Below are 17,251 nucleotides of genomic sequence, written 5' to 3' on the forward strand. Positions count from 1 at the left end.
GGCTGCTGACTTATGCCCTAAGAGCTCTATTTAAGAACATAGGCTACTGACGTATATGCTCTATTTAAGAACATAGACTGCTGACGTTATGCCCTAAGAGCTCTATTTAAGAACATAGGCAACTGACGTTATGCCCTAAGAGCTCTATTTAGCACATAGGCTAATGACGGTTTAAGCCCTAAGATCTATTTAAGAAGATAGGCTACTGTCGTTATGCCCTAAGAGCTCTATTTAAGCACATAGGCTAACATAGGCTAATGATGTTATGTCCTAAGAGCTCTATTTAAGAACATAGGCTAATGACGTTATGCCCCTAAGAGCTCTATTTAAGAACATAGGCTACTGACATTATGTCCTTAGAGCTCTATTTAAGAACATAGGCTACATGACGTTATGCCCTTAGAGCTCTATTTAAGCTAACATAGGCTAATGACATTATGCCCTAAGAGCTCTATTTAAGAACATAGGCTAATGACGTTATGCTCTATTTAAGAACATAGGCTTATGATGTTATGCCCTAAATCTCTATTTAGGAACATAGGCTACAAAAACACAATGCAAAGCCGGATAGAGGATTACCTGTGTCTTATGTTGAACTATCTTGATCTCTGTCTCCATCTCTTCAGGTTGATATTTATCTCAATAAGGTAAACCTGAATTAATAAAAGTGAATAATACACAATGTGAAAAACTCTTCTTCTTATAATCCTCCTTCTTCTCCTTCTTCTCTAACTCTTTCTTCTTCCTCTTCTCCTCTATAATCCTTCTCCATCTTCTTCTTCTAATTCTTCTTCTTCTTCTCCTTATAATCCTTCTTCTTCCTTCTAATCCTTCTTCTTCTCCTTCTAATACTTCTCATATAAAATCCTTCTTCTTCTCCTTCTGTACTTCTCTTTCCTAACTCCTTTTTCATCTTCTTCTTCTCCATTTATAACCTTCTTCTTCTACTTCTAATCCTTATTCTTCTCCTTCTTCTAATCCTCCTTCCTTCCTTATTATCCCCCCCCTCCTTATAAATCCTTCTTTCTTCTTCTTCTCCTCCTTGATAATCCTTCTTCTCTAATCCTTCTTCTTCTTCTTCTAATCCTTCTTCTTCTTCTTCTTCTTCTCCTAATCCTTCTTTCTCACTTTTGTATTATTCTCCTTCTTCTATATACTTCTCTTTTCCTCCAGAGTGCTTTCCTGCTGGGTGGTCGTCCAAGGAGAGTTTAGGGTTCCTGCCCCGGTACGCTCCGTCTTTCGAGGCTGTGCTACCCAGGAGAAGCTGAGAGTGGAACACAGCCAGGAGTACAAGGAGGACCACAGTGGAGACCAAAGGGACCTCCTGGGGCCCACCATCACCCTGTCCCAGGCTGCCTTCACCCCCTACACTGTTGACACCAGCCAGGTGGGTAAAGAATACTTTTTACTATACTGCGTCATGGTGGGTGGTGAACTTTACTTAACTGGTTAACAACTCGACAGGGGTTAAGTTCAATTGACTAGCCTCCCTTGCCTCAATAGTTAGTCCAGATCTACTTTCTTTTACATTTACATTTTAGTCATTTAGCAGACCGCTCTTATCCAGAGACGTAATTTACAGTAGTGAATACATTTCATACATTTCATGCATTTATTTTTATTTTAAAAATGCTGTACTGGCCACTGGTGGGAATCAGTACCCCTTCTTTGGCACACACCATGCTGGCGTACAACACCTGCTCTACTCAACTGAGCCACAGGGCGGGTGTGTGCCGGGTAATGCTCCTGGCCAAAGGCATGGACTTCCTGTGTATCTTGTCTTGTGGTTTCAGGTTGTTCTGCCTCCCCCTGGAGAGTGATTAGGAGAGGCTGGCAGAGAACATCCACGAGCTGTGGTGATGAACAAGATTGACCTGGCTGGCCATCACGGACAGTGAGTACACGCACGCTCACACAAGCACTCAATCTGTCAACACACTAATGATCACGGGTCGCTGTTTTTCTCTCACACAGAACATATTAACATCTACAACTATTTAGAACTGTGTAAAAACTTCCTATAAAACTGCAAAAAAAAGGAAATTAACTTTATTAAAAAGTATGTTTTTCTCTCCGCCAAGACGGAGTCATTACATTTTCTTGCCCACTTGATGGGGTGAGGAATTTTCAATATTGCATAGGGCCCCCAAAAAGACTAGAGCCGCCCGGGTCATTGCTTAGTGACCTAGGAAGACTAAATATACTCCTGATTCACCAGAATGTAACAAATCATAGAAACGACATCAGTTGATTTTCTCTTTCCTCGTTCATCTCTGCTCTCTACAGCAGGGGTTAGACTGTAGGGTTACAGGGGGTCTTAGACTGCAGGTTCACAGGTTGTGAACTGTGGGTTACAGGGGTTAGATTGCTAGGGTTACAGGGGGTTAGACTGGGTTCCTAGGGGTTAGACTGCCGGGTTACAGGGGGTTAGACTGCCAGTTACAGGGTTGGTTGACTGTAGGGTTACAGGGGTTAGACTGTGTAGTTACAGGGTTAGACTGTGGGGATACAGGGGTTAGGACTGTAGGGTTCGGGGTAATAGAGACTGTGGGGTTACAGGGGGTTGAACTGTGGGGTTACAGGGGTTAGGACTGTGGGTTACAGGGGGTTAGACTGTAGGGTGTACAGGACTGTAGGGTTACAGGGGTTGGACTGTAGGCCACAGGGGGTTAGACTGTGGGTTCAGGGGTTAGACTGTAGGGTTGTTAGACAGAGGGGTTAGGACTGTGGGTACTACAGGGGTTAGACTGGGTTACAGGGGGTTAGACTGCAGGGTTACAGGAAGTTAGACTGTGAAAAGTTACAGGGGGTTAGACTGTAGAGTTACAGGAAGAGTTGACGTAGTGTTGTTGCAGGGGTTAGACTGTAGGTTACGGGGGTTAGACTGTAGGGTTACAGGGGGTTAGACTGTAGGGTTACAGGGTATAGACTGTGCAGGGTTACAGGGGTTAGACTGTAGGGTTACAGGGTTGAACTGTGGGTTACAGGGGGTTAGACTGTAGGGTTACAGGGTTAGACTTAGGGTTACAGAGTTAGACTGTAGGGTTACGGGGAAGTTAGACTGTAGGTTACGGGGGGGGTTAGACTGTTTGGGTTATACAGGGGGTTGACTGTAGGGTTACAGGGGGTTAGACTGCAGGGTTACAGGGGGTTAGACTGTGTCGGGTTAGAGGGGGTTAGACTGTATCCCTCTCTGCATAATATGACCCTGTTAGTGAAGCAGGTCCTGTCCTCCTCTACCCCTCTCTGTAAATAGACCCTGTTAGTAGAAGCAGGTCTGTCCACCTCTACCCCCTCTGTTTATAGACCCTGTTAGTGAACGCAGGTCTTCCCACACTACCTCATCTCTGTATTTTAGACCTTTAGTGAAGCAGGTCTGTCCACCTCCCCCCTCTGTCTATACCATGCTAGTGAAGTGGTCTCTCCACCTGTACCCCTCTCTGCAGTAATAGACCCTGTTGGTGTGAAGCAGGTCTGTCCACCTCTACCCCTCTCCTGATCTAATAGACCTGTTAAGTTGCAAAACTCTGTCCACCTCTACCCCTCTCTGTATACTTGGACCCTGTTAGTGAAGCAGGTCTGTCCACCTCTACCCCTCTCTATCTATAGACCCTGTTAGTGAAGCAGGTCTGTCCCACCTCTACCCCTCTGTATGTATAGACCACTGTTAGTGAAGCAGGTCTGTCCACCTATACCCATCTCTGTATTATAGACCCTGTTAGTGAAGCAGGTCTGTCCACCTCTACCCCTCTCTGTCTAGTAGGTACCATGTTTAGTGAAGTAGGTCTCTCCACCTGACCCCTCTCTGCATAACTAGACCCTGTTAGTGAAGCAGGTCTAATCCACCTCTACCCCTCTCATTTTATAGGCCCTGTTGTATCCTTTTCCCCTCCCTTTTGTTAGTTACAAGTTCTGTCCACCTCACCACCTCTCTTATATGAATGACCCTGTTAGTGAAGCAGGTCTGTCCACCTCTACCCCTCTCTACTCTAACTAGACCCTGTTAGTGAAGCAGGTCTGTCTCACCTCTACCCTCTATGCAAAATAGACCCTGTTAGTGAGCAAGTCTGTCCACCTCTACCCCTCTGCCTGATAACAGACCATGTTAGTGAAGCAGGGTCTGCTCCACCTCTACCCCTCTCTGTATAACAGACCCGACAGTGAAGCAGGTCTGTCTACCTCTACCCCTCTCTACTAATATACCCTGTTGGCGTGAAGCAGGGGCTGTCCCACCTCTACCCCTCTCTCTGTATAATAAGACCCTGTTAGTAGAAGCAGGTCTGTCCTCCTCTTACCCCCTCTCTGTACAATAGACCTTTTTAGTGAAGCAGGTCAGTCCACCTCTACCCCTCTCTGTATTACTAGACCCTGTTAGTGAAGCAGGTCTGTCCACCTATACCCATCTCTGTACTATAGACCCTGTTAGTAACAAGGTCTGTCCACCTCTACCCCTCTCTGCTAATATACCATGTTATTGAAGCAGGTCTCTCCACCTCCCCCTCTCCGCATAATAGACCTGTTAGTTAAGCAGGTCTGTCCGAATCCTCTACCCCTCTCTGTCCAATAGACCCTGTTAGTGAAGCAGGTCTGTCCACTCCTCTACCCCTCTCTGTATTATAGACCCTGTTGGGTGAGCTAGTCTCTCCACCTATACCCATCTCTGATACCTAGACCCTGTTAGTGAAGCAGGTCTGTCCACCCTCTACCACCACTCTGTCTAATATACCATGTTAGCTAAGCAGGTCTCTCCCACCTCTACCCCCTCTCTGCATAATAGACCCTGTTAGTGAAGCATGGTCTGTCCTCCTCTACCCCTCCCTGTATTATAGAGCCCTGTGTAGTGAAGCAGGTCTCTCCACCTATACCCATCTCTGTATTATAGACCCTGTTAGTGAAGCAGGTCTGTTCCACCTCTACCCCTCTCTTGTCTATATACCATGTTAGTGAAGCAGGTCTCTTACCTCTACCCCCTCTCTGCACTAATAGACCCTGTTAGTGAGCAGGTCTGTCCTCCTCTACCCTCTCTGTATAAGTAGTCCCTGTTAGTGAAGCAGGTCCTGTCCACACCCCTCTCTGTATTATAGACCCTGTTAGTGAAGCAGATCTCTCCACCTATACCTATCTCTGTATTATAGACCCTGTTAGTGAAGCAGGTCTGTCCACCTCTACCCCTCTCTGTCTAATATACCATGTTAATGAAACAGGTCTCTCCACCTCTACCCCTCTCTGCATACAGATCGCCTGTTCGTGAAGAGGTCTGTCCTATTCCTCTACCCCTCTCTGTATAATAGACCCTGTTAGTGAAGCAGGTCTGTCCACCTCTACCCATCTCTGCTCTAAAATCGGGGTGGCCGGAGCCTAAGCGGTTAGAGCGTTGGCAAGTGACTGAAAGGTCACGGATTAAAAGAGAAAAATCAGTCGCTGTTGTCTTGGAGAAATTCACTTAACCTTCCAATTGGCTCCGAGAGGTGCTGTTCTACTCTTACATGTGAAAATTAACGTTTAATTGTATTTACATTTTTGGTTAAAAATCGGTCAAAGTTTTTCTCAGGCCTCGGTCACCACTATCAAACAGGGCTGGACTACACGCTAGTTATCGTCTACCGCTTCCAGTCAACATCTCTCCGTCGGTTTAGACACTCACTATCCCCTCCACAAAACAGGACGAGTTCCTTGCCTGGGATACTGCCAGACTCCCAGGGCCTCTCTTACCCCCCAGCAGGTTTAGTTGAGGATTCAGTTAATGGCGTTGTGTTCCAGGTACGGGACAACAACAGATAATGGTGTTGTGTTCCAGTAGGGGACAACAAACAGATAATGGTGTTGTGTTGCAGGTACGGGCGATAACAGATAATAGTGTTGGGTGTTGCAGGTACGGACGATAACAGATAATGGTGTTGTGTTGCAGGTACGGACGATAACAGATAATGGTAGTTGTGTTGCAGGTACGAGACGATAACAGATAATGGTTTTGTGTTTCAGGTATAGGACAACAACATATAATGGTGTTGTGTTCCAGGTATGGGACAACAACAGATAATGTGTGTTGTGTTGCAGGTATCGGGACAACAACAGATAATGGTTGTTGTGTTGCAGGTATGGGACAACAACAGATAATGGTGTCGTGTTGCAGGTATGGGACAACAACAGATAATGGTGTCCGTGTTTGCAGGTATGGAAGCAACAACAGATAATGGTGTTGTGTTACAGGTACCGGGACAACAACATATAATGGTGTTGTGTTGCAGTACGGACAACAACAGATAATGGTCTTTTGTTGCATGTACGGGACGATAACAGATAATGGTGTAACTGTGTTGCAGGTACTGACGATAACAGAATAATGGCGTTGTGTTCCAAGTACGGGACGATAACAGATAATGGTGTTGCCATGTTTCAGGTACGGGACAACAACAGATAATGGTGTTGTGTTGCAGCACGGACGATAACAGATAATGGTGTTGTGTTCAGTACGGGACGATAACAAGCGCAGCATCCTTGTCTTGGAGTTCTCAATGCCTGAGCAGGGAAAGAGCTACAACCTACAGATGTCTCTGGAGACTCTCAAGTAAGTTACCACCTGCATACTAGTTCCTGCTGGTTACAATTTCCCTAGTTACCACCCTGCATACATACTATTCCTGCTGGGTACAATCCCTAGTTACTCACCCTGCATACTGTTCCTGCTGGTTACAATCCCTAGTTACTGCCACCTGCAAATACTATTCCTGCTGGTACAATCTTTCCTAGTTACTGCACCACTGCAATACTGTTCCTACTGGTTACAATCCCTAGTTACCACCCTGGCATACTGTTCCTGCTGGGTACAAACCCCTAGTTCCACCCCTGAATACTGTTTCTGTTTTGGGTACAACCCTGTTACCACCCTGAATACTGTTCCTGTTGGGTACAACCCCTAGTTACCACCCCACATACTGTTCCTGCTGGGTACAATCCTAACGTTACCACCCTGCATACTGTTCCTGTTGGGTACAACCCTCAGTTACCTCCCTGCATTCTGTTCCTGTTGGGTACAAGGCAACCCCCAGTTACCACCCCTACATACTGTTCCTGTTGGGTACAACCCCTAGTTACCACCCTGCATACTATTTCTGCTGGACAACCCCTAGTTACCACCTACATACTGTTCCTGTTTGGTACGATCCTTATAGTAATCTAAATGTTAGGTGATTGACTAAGAATACCTTGAAGATCGGCGGATTTGGTGATTACCACACGATCAGGCAATAAAGTAGATTTCCCGAACACTAAATTTCTACAGACGTACCTTTTCCAGGATTAAAAAAGCACCTTCAGTGATCATGTTGTTTGTTGTCCAGGAATAGGTTGAATCTAGCAAAAGCAGCCCTAAGTGGTATGTGGTTTTGGCATGTGGCCAAAACGACACAGAAAAAAGGCACTGTAATGTAATGGAATGGAGGAATGGTCTGATGAATGGATTTCTCGTAGAACAAACATACTTTTGACACTATATTGCAGTCAGTTTATGATTTTTCAAACATGTCCCAAGTTCTCCTGATCTGCTACATCATCACAGAGGGGTTTCGTCTTGTGTTCGACTCTTCCCATTTCTGTGATCAATTAACCTTGACAGGAGAAATTATTTTTCAATACCTGGTTTAGCTCTCCGAACCGTTAGGCTACTGCTCTCTCTGCAACATACCGCCGCAGATTTGAATTCCATGAGTAATTTAAAAACCTGTAGGGACAACTTTTGTTAGTTTTAATTAATTGCATATTTGAGGAGAGGAGAAGGAGAGAGAGAAGAGAGAGAGAGGTGAAGACCAAGACGGAGTGCCATCTAAATGCAGAAATTAATTCCGTGTCCTGGGAATCTCAGACACATGAATGTCCCAAATGGCACCTTATTTCCTATATAGTACACTACTTTATACTACAGCCCTATTCCCTATATAGTGCACTACTTTTTATACTACAGCCCTATTCCCTATATAGTAGAACTACTTTATACTCCAGCCCTATTTCATATATAGTGCACACTTTATACTACAGCCCTATTCCTATAGTACTTTACTTTATACTGCAGCCCTATTCCCTAGATAGCAGTACTTTATACTACAGCCCTATTCCCTATATAGTGCAGTACTTTTATACCAGCCTATTCCCTATAGTGCACTACTTTATACTACAGCCCTATTCCCTGTTAGTGCACTACTTTATACTACAGCCCTATTCCCTAGGTGCAGTACTTCTACTACAGCCCTGCTCCCTTATAGTGCGACTACTTTATACTCACAGCCCTATTCCCATCTCATAGTGCACTACCTTATACGGTACAGCCCTATTCCCTATATATAGTGCACTACTTTATACTACAGCCCTATTCCCTATATAGTGCACTACTTTATACTACAGCCCTATTCCTCTCATATAGTGCACTACTTTATAACTACAGCCCTATTCCCTATGTAGTACACACTGACCAGGGCCTAAGGAATTTGGTGAAAAAGTAGTGCACTTATTTACGGAAAAAGGGTCCCATTTGGGATGCAGACATAGACACGGGGTGGAGAGCGTTTAGGACATTTTAATTATACTTATGTGTATTATAATGGAGTGTGTGTGTGTGCTCAATGGCAACATATTCCCTATATCGTCACTACTTTAAATAGAGCCCTGGACCCTGGTTGCCAAAAGTAATGCACTATAAAAGGAATAGAGTTCCATTTGGGACACAGATTGTGGCAGGGAGGGACTGGATCAGAACTGCCCACCAGGGTCTTCTTGTTTAGCAGACTATTAAGTCTTTTTAAGTATCCAGTAGTTTCACAACATGGATTAAACAACTGTATTTCATACTGGACTCTCATTGGACACGAGCCATCAGATCAGATGGCAGACCAAGTACTATACACTGAGTGGACAGAACATTAGGGAACACCTGCTCTTTCAATGACTTAGACTGACCAGGTAGAATCCAGGTGGAAGCTATGATCCCTTATTGATGTCACCTTGTTAAATCCACTTCAATCAGTGTAGATGAAGGGGGAGGAGACAGGTTAAAGAATGATTTAGACTATTGATTATGTATTTGTGCCATTGAATACAAACGATTTAAAGTGCGCTTTGAACGTGGTATGTAGTAAGTGCCATCGCACGCACTTATGTCAAGAACTGTCCAACGCTGCTGGGTTTTTCACCCTCAACAGTTTTCTGTATGGATCAAGAATGGGTCCCTGGAAGGGTAGAATTACTAGCTCACTCTCTCGGGTTTAGGTTAACCCACTATGCTGCGTTGACTACACCGAATGTCCTATCTTCACTAGACTAACAAGGCACTAGCTTATCTTTGGCTAACATTGTGCTAACGATGACACAACAGTGACTGTAGGCCTGATCACAGACAACGATGAGACAGCCTATAGGGGAGGAGGTCAGAGATCTGGCCGTGTGATGCCAGGACAACAACCTCTCCCCTCAACGTGGTCAAGACTAAGGAGATGATTGTGAACTACAAGGAAAATGAGGACCGAGCATGCCCCATTCTCATCGGGGCAGCAGGTAGCCCAGTGGTTAGAGCGTTGGGCCAGCAGTAACCGAAAGGTTACTCGATTGAATCCCCGAGCTGACAAGGTAAAAATCTGTCGTTCTGCCCTGAACAAGGCTAAATAAATCTTAAATAAAAAATTGACGGGGAGCAGGTTGAGAGCTTCAAAGTTCCTCTGTGTCCACATCACCAACAAACTAGAATGGTCCAAACACACCAAGACAGTCATAAAGAGGCCATGACAAAGCCTATTCCCCCTCAGGAGACTGAAAATATTTGGCATGGGTCCCTCAGATCCTCAAAAGATTCTACAGCTGCACCATCGAGAAAGCATCCTAACTGGTTGCATCACCGCCTTATGGCAACTGCTTGGCTTCTGACTGCAAGGCACTACAGAGGGTAGTAGAGTCAGCCCAGTACATCACTGGGGCCAAGCTTCCTGCTATCCAGAACCTCTGTACCAGGCGGTGACAGAGAAGCGCCCTAAAGATTGCCAAAGACTCCAGCCACCCAGGTCATAGACTGTTCGTCTCTGCTACCGCACTGCAAGAGGTCACGAACACCAAGTCTAGATCCAAGAGGCTTCTAAACAGGGCTTCTACCCCCAAGCCATAAGACTCCTGAACATCTAATCAAATGGCTACCCAGACCACTCTTTTACGCTGCTGCTACTCTCTGTTTATTATCTATGCATAGTCACTTTACCTCTACCTACATGCACATATTACCTCGACACTGTTGCTCCCACATTACTGACTCTGCACCGGTACCGCCTGTATTTAGCCTCGCTTACTTATTTTAATGCTGTTGTTTAATTATTTGTTACTTAACACTCTATTTTTCTTAAAACTGTATTGTTGGTTAAGGGCTTGTAAATCAGCATTTCACTGTAAGGTCTACACCTGTTGTATTCGGGGGAAGTTAGTCACACCCTCTCTTTAGTGAAGCTAAATGCTTCTCCTTTCTGATTGGTCTGAAGGACTCTCTGGCCCTGGGTTCCACTGGGGTTAACTTTGATGAGCACGCTGGAGAAGGTGAAAAACCTCAAGCGTCTCACGCCACGTGAGTCACTTTCCTCACTTCAGTCGTTCTGCACCGTCTTATTACACACAAACAGTTAGTACCCTGCTGTATGTTCTCCAGCCTCTACTGCTCGTGAGCTAAGAGTGACGTCTCTGCTCATAGCTGTCTACCTCCTCCAGCAGTGCAATGTCAATAACTGTGCAAATGACTGCTAGTGTGTTGGATGTACTGGCACACATTTCAGTTTAAGTGCATATTTTTGCCTTCAGCTTGTACCTTACCTGCTCTTTCTGTTCTAACCTAGTCCTTTACCAGATGGATGTCTGTTTTAATGTTTTAACCTAGTCCTTTACCAGATGGGTGTCTGTTTTTAATGTTTTAACCTAGTCCTTTACCAGATGGGTGTCTGTTTTAATGTTTTAACCTAGTCCTTTACCAGATGGGTGTCTGTTTTAATGTTTTAACTTAGTCCTTTTACCAGACTGTTTTAATGTTTTAACCTAGTCCTTTATCAGATGGGTGTCTGTTTTAATGTTTTAACTTAGTCCTTTATCAGATGGGTGTCTGTTTTAATGTTTTAACCTAGTCCCCTATCAGATGGGTGTCTGTTTTAATGTTTTAACCTGGTCCTTTACCAGACTGTTTTAATTCTTTAACCTAGTCCTTATCAGATGGGTGTCTGTTTTAATGTTTTAACCTAGTCTTTTACCAGATGGGTGTCTGTTTTAATGTTTTAACCTAGTCCTTTATCAGATGGGTGTCTGTTTTAATGTTTTAACCTAGTCCTTTACCAGATGGATGTCTGTTTTAACCTAGTCCTTTACCAGATGGGTGTCTGTTTAATGTTTTAACCTAGTCCTTTACCAGATGGGTGTCTGTTTTAATGTTTTAACCTAGTCCCTTTATCAGATGGGTGTCTGTTTTAACCTAGTCCTTTATCGATGCATGTCTGTTTTAACCTTTACCAGATGGGTGTCTGTTTTAATGTTTTAACCTAGTCCTTTACCAGATGGGTTGTCTGTTTTAATGTTTTAACCTAGTCCTTTATCAGATGCATGTCTGTTTTAACGTTTAACCTTCATCAGTTGGGTGTCTGTTTTAACCTAGTCCCTTACCAGATGGTTTGTCTGTTTTAATGTTTTAACCTAGTCCTTTACCAGATGGGTGTCTGTTTTAACCTTAGTCCTTTATCAGATGGGTGTCTGTTTTAATCTAGTCCTTTACCAGATGGGTGTCTGTTTTAATGTTTTAACCAAGTCCTTTACCAGATGGGTGTCTGTTTTAACCTAGTCCTTTATCAGATGGGTGTCTGTTTTAACCTAGTCCTTTATCAGATGGGTGTCTGTTTTAACCTAGTCCTTTATCAGATGGGTGTCTGTTTTAACCTAGTCCTTTACCAGATGGATGTCTGTTTTAATGTTTTAACCTAGTCCTTTACCAGATGGGTTGTCTGTTTTAATGTTTTAACCTAGTCCTTTATCAGATGGGTGTCTGTTTTAACCTAGTCCTTTATCAGATGCATGTCTGTTTTAACCTTTACCAGATGGGTGTCTGTTTTAATGTTTTAACCTAGTCCTTTATCAGATGCATGTCTGTTTTAATGTTTTAACCTTCATCAGATGGGTGTCTGTTTTAACCTAGTCCCTTACCAGATGGGTTGTCTGTTTTAATGTTTTAACCTAGTCCTTTACCAGATGGGTGTCTGTTTTAACCTAGTCCTTTACCAGATGGGTGTCTGTTTTAATGTTTTAACCTAGTCCTTTACCAGATGGGTGTCTGTTTTAACCTAGTCCTTTACCAGATGGGTGTCTGTTTTAATGTTTTAACCTAGTCCTTTACCAGATGGGTGTCTGTTTTAACCTAGTCCTTTACCAGATGGGTGTCTGTTTTAACCTAGTCCTTTACCAGATGGGTGTCTGTTTTAACCTAGTCCTTTACCAGATGGGTGTCTGTTTTAACCTAGTCCTTTACCAGAGTCTGTTTTAACCTAGTCCTTTACCAGATGGGTGTCTGTTTTAACCTAGTCCTTTACCAGATGGGTGTCTGTTTAACCTAGTCCTTTACCAGATGGGTGTCTGTTTTAACCTAGTCCTTTACCAGATGGGTGTCTGTTTTAACCTAGTCCTTTACCAGATGGGTGTCTGTTTTTCTGTTTTAACCTAGTCCTTTATCAGATGGGTGTCTGTTTTTCTGTTTTAACCTAGTCCTTTATTAGATGGGTGTCTGTTTTAACCTATACCAGATGGGTGTCTGTTTTAATCCCTATACCAGATGGGTGTCTGTTTTAACCTATACCAGATGGGTAAACATTTTCATGCCAAACTATCTTTCTTCCATCCCACAGCGTCTCCCCAGACTAATGTTTTCTCCTTCTATGTGTACCTGCATCCTCTCTGGTCCAGTTATGAGCTGTCTAGTGGCTACAAGCCTGCTCCTATGGACCTGGGCCACATCAAGCTGGCCTCTACCAGGAGGCCATGGTGAACAAGCTGGCGGAGAACGCTCACAATGTGTGGGCCAGGGATCGCATACGCCAGGGCTGGACCCTCGGCATCCAGCAGGTGTGTCACCCAAAGGTGTGTGTGTTTGTGTGTGCAGCCGGGCTGCAGCAGTGTGGTGGTGACCAGGTGGGGTTGACCAGGTGCTGAAACAGCTCACCAACCACCTAATGAAAATGTATAAGAACCCTTGGCATCTTTAATGGGCCCACTACAGAGGTGCTGCTGTAACTAGAACTATCATCACCTGGAGGTGTGTCTGGAGTTCCCCTGCTCTGCCTGTCAGCTCAAGTTAACCTTAGTTTAGTACAGACTACAGACTAGACGACAGACTACAGACTATACTACAGACTACAGACTATACTACAGACTACAGACTAGACTACAGGGTGGAGAGTGGTGGGTGGAGGGAGAGTGGTAGGAGGGGATGGACGGAGGGGTGGCTGAATGGAGGAGGAGGAGGGAGGGGATGACTGGTAGGGCTGCTACATGGAGGTAGGAGAGGGATGACTGGTAGGGCTGCTACGATGAAGGAAGGAGAAGGGATGACTGGTAGGGCTGCTACTGGAGGAAGGAGAGGGAATGACTGGTAGGGCTGCTACATGGAGGAAGGAGAGGGGATGACTGGTAGGACTGCTACATGGAGGAAGGAGAGGGGATGACTGGTAGGGACTGCTACATGGAGGAAGGAGAGGGGATGACTGGTAGGGCTGCATGGGGAAGAAGAGAGATGACTGGTAGGGCTGCTACATGGAGGAAGGAGAGTGGATGACTGGTAGGGCTGCTACATGGAGGAAGGAGAGGGATGACTGGTAGGGCTGCTAAGCATGGAGGAAGGAGAGGGGATGACTGGTAGGGCTGCTACATGGAGGAAGGAGAGGGGATGGCTGGTAGGGCTGCTACATGGAGGAAGGAGAGAGGATGACTGATAGGGCTGCTACATGGAGGTAGGAGAGGGGATGACTGGTAGGGCTGCTACATGGAGGAAGGAGAGGGGATGACTGGTAGGGCTGCTAGCATGGAGGAAGGAGAGGGGATGACTGGTAGGGCTGCTACATGGAGGAAGGAGAGGATAACTGGTAGGGCTGCAACATGGAGGAAGGAGAGGCGATGACTGGTAGGGCTGCTACATGAAGGAAGGAGAGGGGATGACTGGTAGGGCTGCTACATGGAGGAAGGAGAGGGGATGACTGGTAGGGCTGCTACATGGAGGAAGGAGAGGGGATGACTGGTAGGGGCTGCTACATGGAGGATGGAGAGGAATGACTGGTAAGGGCTGCAACATGGAGGAAGGAGAGGGGATGACTGGTAGGGCTGCTACGTGGAGGACGGAGAGGGATGACTGGTAGGGCTGCTACATGGAGGTAGGAGAGGGGATGACTGGTAGGGCTGCTACGTGAAGGAAGGAGAAGGGAGGACTGGTAGGGCTGCTACATGGAGGAAGGAGAGGGGATGACTGGTAGGGGCTGCTACATGGAGGAAGGAGAGGGGATGACTGGTACGACTGCTACATGGAGGAAGGAGGGGATGACTAGTAAGGGCTGCAACATGGAGAGGGGATGACTGGTAGGGACTGCTACATGAAGGAAGGAGAGGGGATGACTGGTAGGACTGCTACATGGAGGAAGGAGAGTGGATGACTGGTAGGGCTGCTACATGGAGGAAGGAGAGGGGATGACTGGTAGGGCTGCTATATGGAGGAAGGAGAGGGGATGGCTGGTAGGGCTGCTACATGGAGGAAGGAGAGGGGATGACTGATAGGGATGCTGCATGGAGGTAGGAGAGGGGATGACTGGTAGGGCTGCTACATGGAGGAAGGAGAGGGGATGACTGGTAGGGCTGCTACATGGAGGAAGGTGAGGGGATGACTGGTAGGGCTGCTACATTGAGGAAGGAGAGGGGATGACTGGTAGGGCTGCTACATGGAGGAAGGAGGGGATGACTGATAAGGGCTGCAACATGGAGAGGGGATGACTGGTAGGGCTGCTACATGGAGGAAGGAGAGGGGATGACTGGTGGGCTGCTACATGGAGGAAGGAGAGGATGACTGGTAGGGCTGCTACATGGAGGAAGGAGGGGATGACTGGTAGGGCTGCTACATGGAGGAAGGAGAGGGGATGACTGGTAGGGCTGCTACATGGAGGAAAGAGGGGATGACTGGTAAGGGCTGCAACATGGAGAGGGGATGACTGGTAGGGCTGCTACGTGGAGGACGGAGAGGGGATGACTGGTAGGGCTGCTACCTTGAGGTAGGAGAGGGGATGACTGGTAGGGCTGCTACGTGAAGGAAGGAGAAAGGATGACTGGTAGGGCTGCTACATGGAGGAAGGAAAGGGATGACTGGTAGGGCTGCTACATGGAGGAAGGAGAGTGGATGACTGGTAGGGCTGCTACATAGAGGAAGGAGAGGGGATGACTGGTAGGACTGCTACAGGAGGAAGGAGAGGGGATGACTGGTAGGACTGCTACATGGAGGAAGGAGAGGGGATGACTGGTAGGGACTGCTACATGGAGGAAGGAGAGAGGATGACTGGTAGGGCTGCTACATGGAGGAAGGAGAGTGGATGACTGGTAGGGCTGCTACATGCAGGAAGGAGAGGGGATGACTGGTAGGGCTGCTACATGGAGGAAGGAGAGGGGATGACTGGTAGGGCTGCTACATGGAGGAAGGAGAGGGGATGACTGGTAGAGCTGCTACATGGAGGAAGGAGAGGGGATAACTGGTAGGGCTGCAACATGGAGGAAGGAGAGGGGATGACTGGTAGGGCTGCTACATGGAGGAAGGAGAGGGGATGACTGGTAGGGCTGCTACATGGAGGATGGAGAGGGGATGACTGGTAGGGCTGCTACATGGAGGTAGGAGAGGGGATGACTGGTAGGGCTGCTACGTGAAGGAAGGAGAAGGGAGGACTGGTAGGGCTGCTACATGGAGGAAGGAGAGGTGGATGACTGGTAGGGCTGCTACATGGAGGAAGGAGAGGGGATGACTGGTACGACTGCTACATGGAGGAAGGAGGGGATGACTGGTAAGGGCTGCAACATGGAGAGGGGATGACTGGTAGGACTGCTACATGAAGGAAGGAGAGGGGATGACTGGTAGGGCTGCTACATGGAGGAAGGAGAGGGGATGACTAGTGGGGCTGCTACATGGAGGAAGGAGAGGGGATGACTGGTAGGGCTGCTACATGGAGGAAGGAGAGGGGATACTGGTAGGGCTGCTACATGGAGGAAGGAGAGGGGATGACTGGTAGGGCTGCTACATGCAGGAAGGAGAGGGGATGACTGGTAGGGCTGCTACATGGAGGAAGGAGGGGGATGACTGGTAGGGCTGCTACATGGAGGAAGGAGAGGGGATGGCTGGTAGGGCTGCTACATGGAGGAAGGAGAGGGGATGACTGATAGGGCTGCTACATGGAGGTAGGAGAGGGGATGACTGGTAGGGCTGCTACATGGAGGAAGGAGAGGGATGACTGGTAGGGCTGCTACATGGAGGAAGGAGGGGGATGACTGATAAGGGCTGCAACATGGAGAGGGGATGACTGGTAGGGCTGCAACATGGAGGAAGGAGAGGGGATGACTGGTAGGGCTGCTACATGGAGGAAGGAGAGGGGATGACTAGTAGGGCTGCTACATGGAGGAAGGAGAGGGGATGACTGGTAGGGCTGCTACATGGAGGAAGGAGAGGGGATGACTGGTAAGGGCTGCAACATGGAGAGGGGATGACTGGTAGGGCTGCTACGTGGAGGACGGAGAGGGGATGACTGGTAGGGCTGCTACTGAGGTAGGAGAGGGGATGACTGGTAGGGGCTGCTACGTGAAGGAAGGAGAAAGGATGACTGGTAGGGCTGCTACATGGAGGAAGGAGAGGGGATGACTGGTAGGGCTGCTACATGGAGGAAGGGGAGTGGATGACTGGTAGGGCTGCTACATGGAGGAAGGAGAGGGGATGACTGGTAGGACTGCTACATGGAGGAAGGAGAGGGGATGACTGGTAGGGACTGCTACATGGAGGAAGGAGAGGGGATGACTGGTAGGACTGCTACATGGAGGAAGGAGAGAGGATGACTGGTAGGGCTGCTACATGGAGGAAGGAGAGTGGATGACTGGTAGGGCTGCTACATGGAGGAAGGAAAGGGGATGACTGGTAGGGCTGCTACATGGAGGAAGGAGAGGATGGCTGGTAGGGCTGCTACATGGAGGA

General features: G+C 47.1%; 1 pseudogene; it reads left to right on the forward strand.

Annotated features, from left to right (window-relative positions):
• Positions 1-6,572, forward strand: part of LOC106591814 (ryanodine receptor 2-like) — a 503,114-nt pseudogene extending 496,542 nt beyond the window's left edge.
• The last annotated feature ends 10,679 nt before the right edge of the window (positions 6,573-17,251 follow it).

Source organism: Salmo salar, chromosome ssa18 (assembly GCF_905237065.1).
Source record: "Salmo salar chromosome ssa18, Ssal_v3.1, whole genome shotgun sequence".
In the NCBI taxonomy this organism is placed as follows: domain Eukaryota; kingdom Metazoa; phylum Chordata; class Actinopteri; order Salmoniformes; family Salmonidae; genus Salmo; species Salmo salar.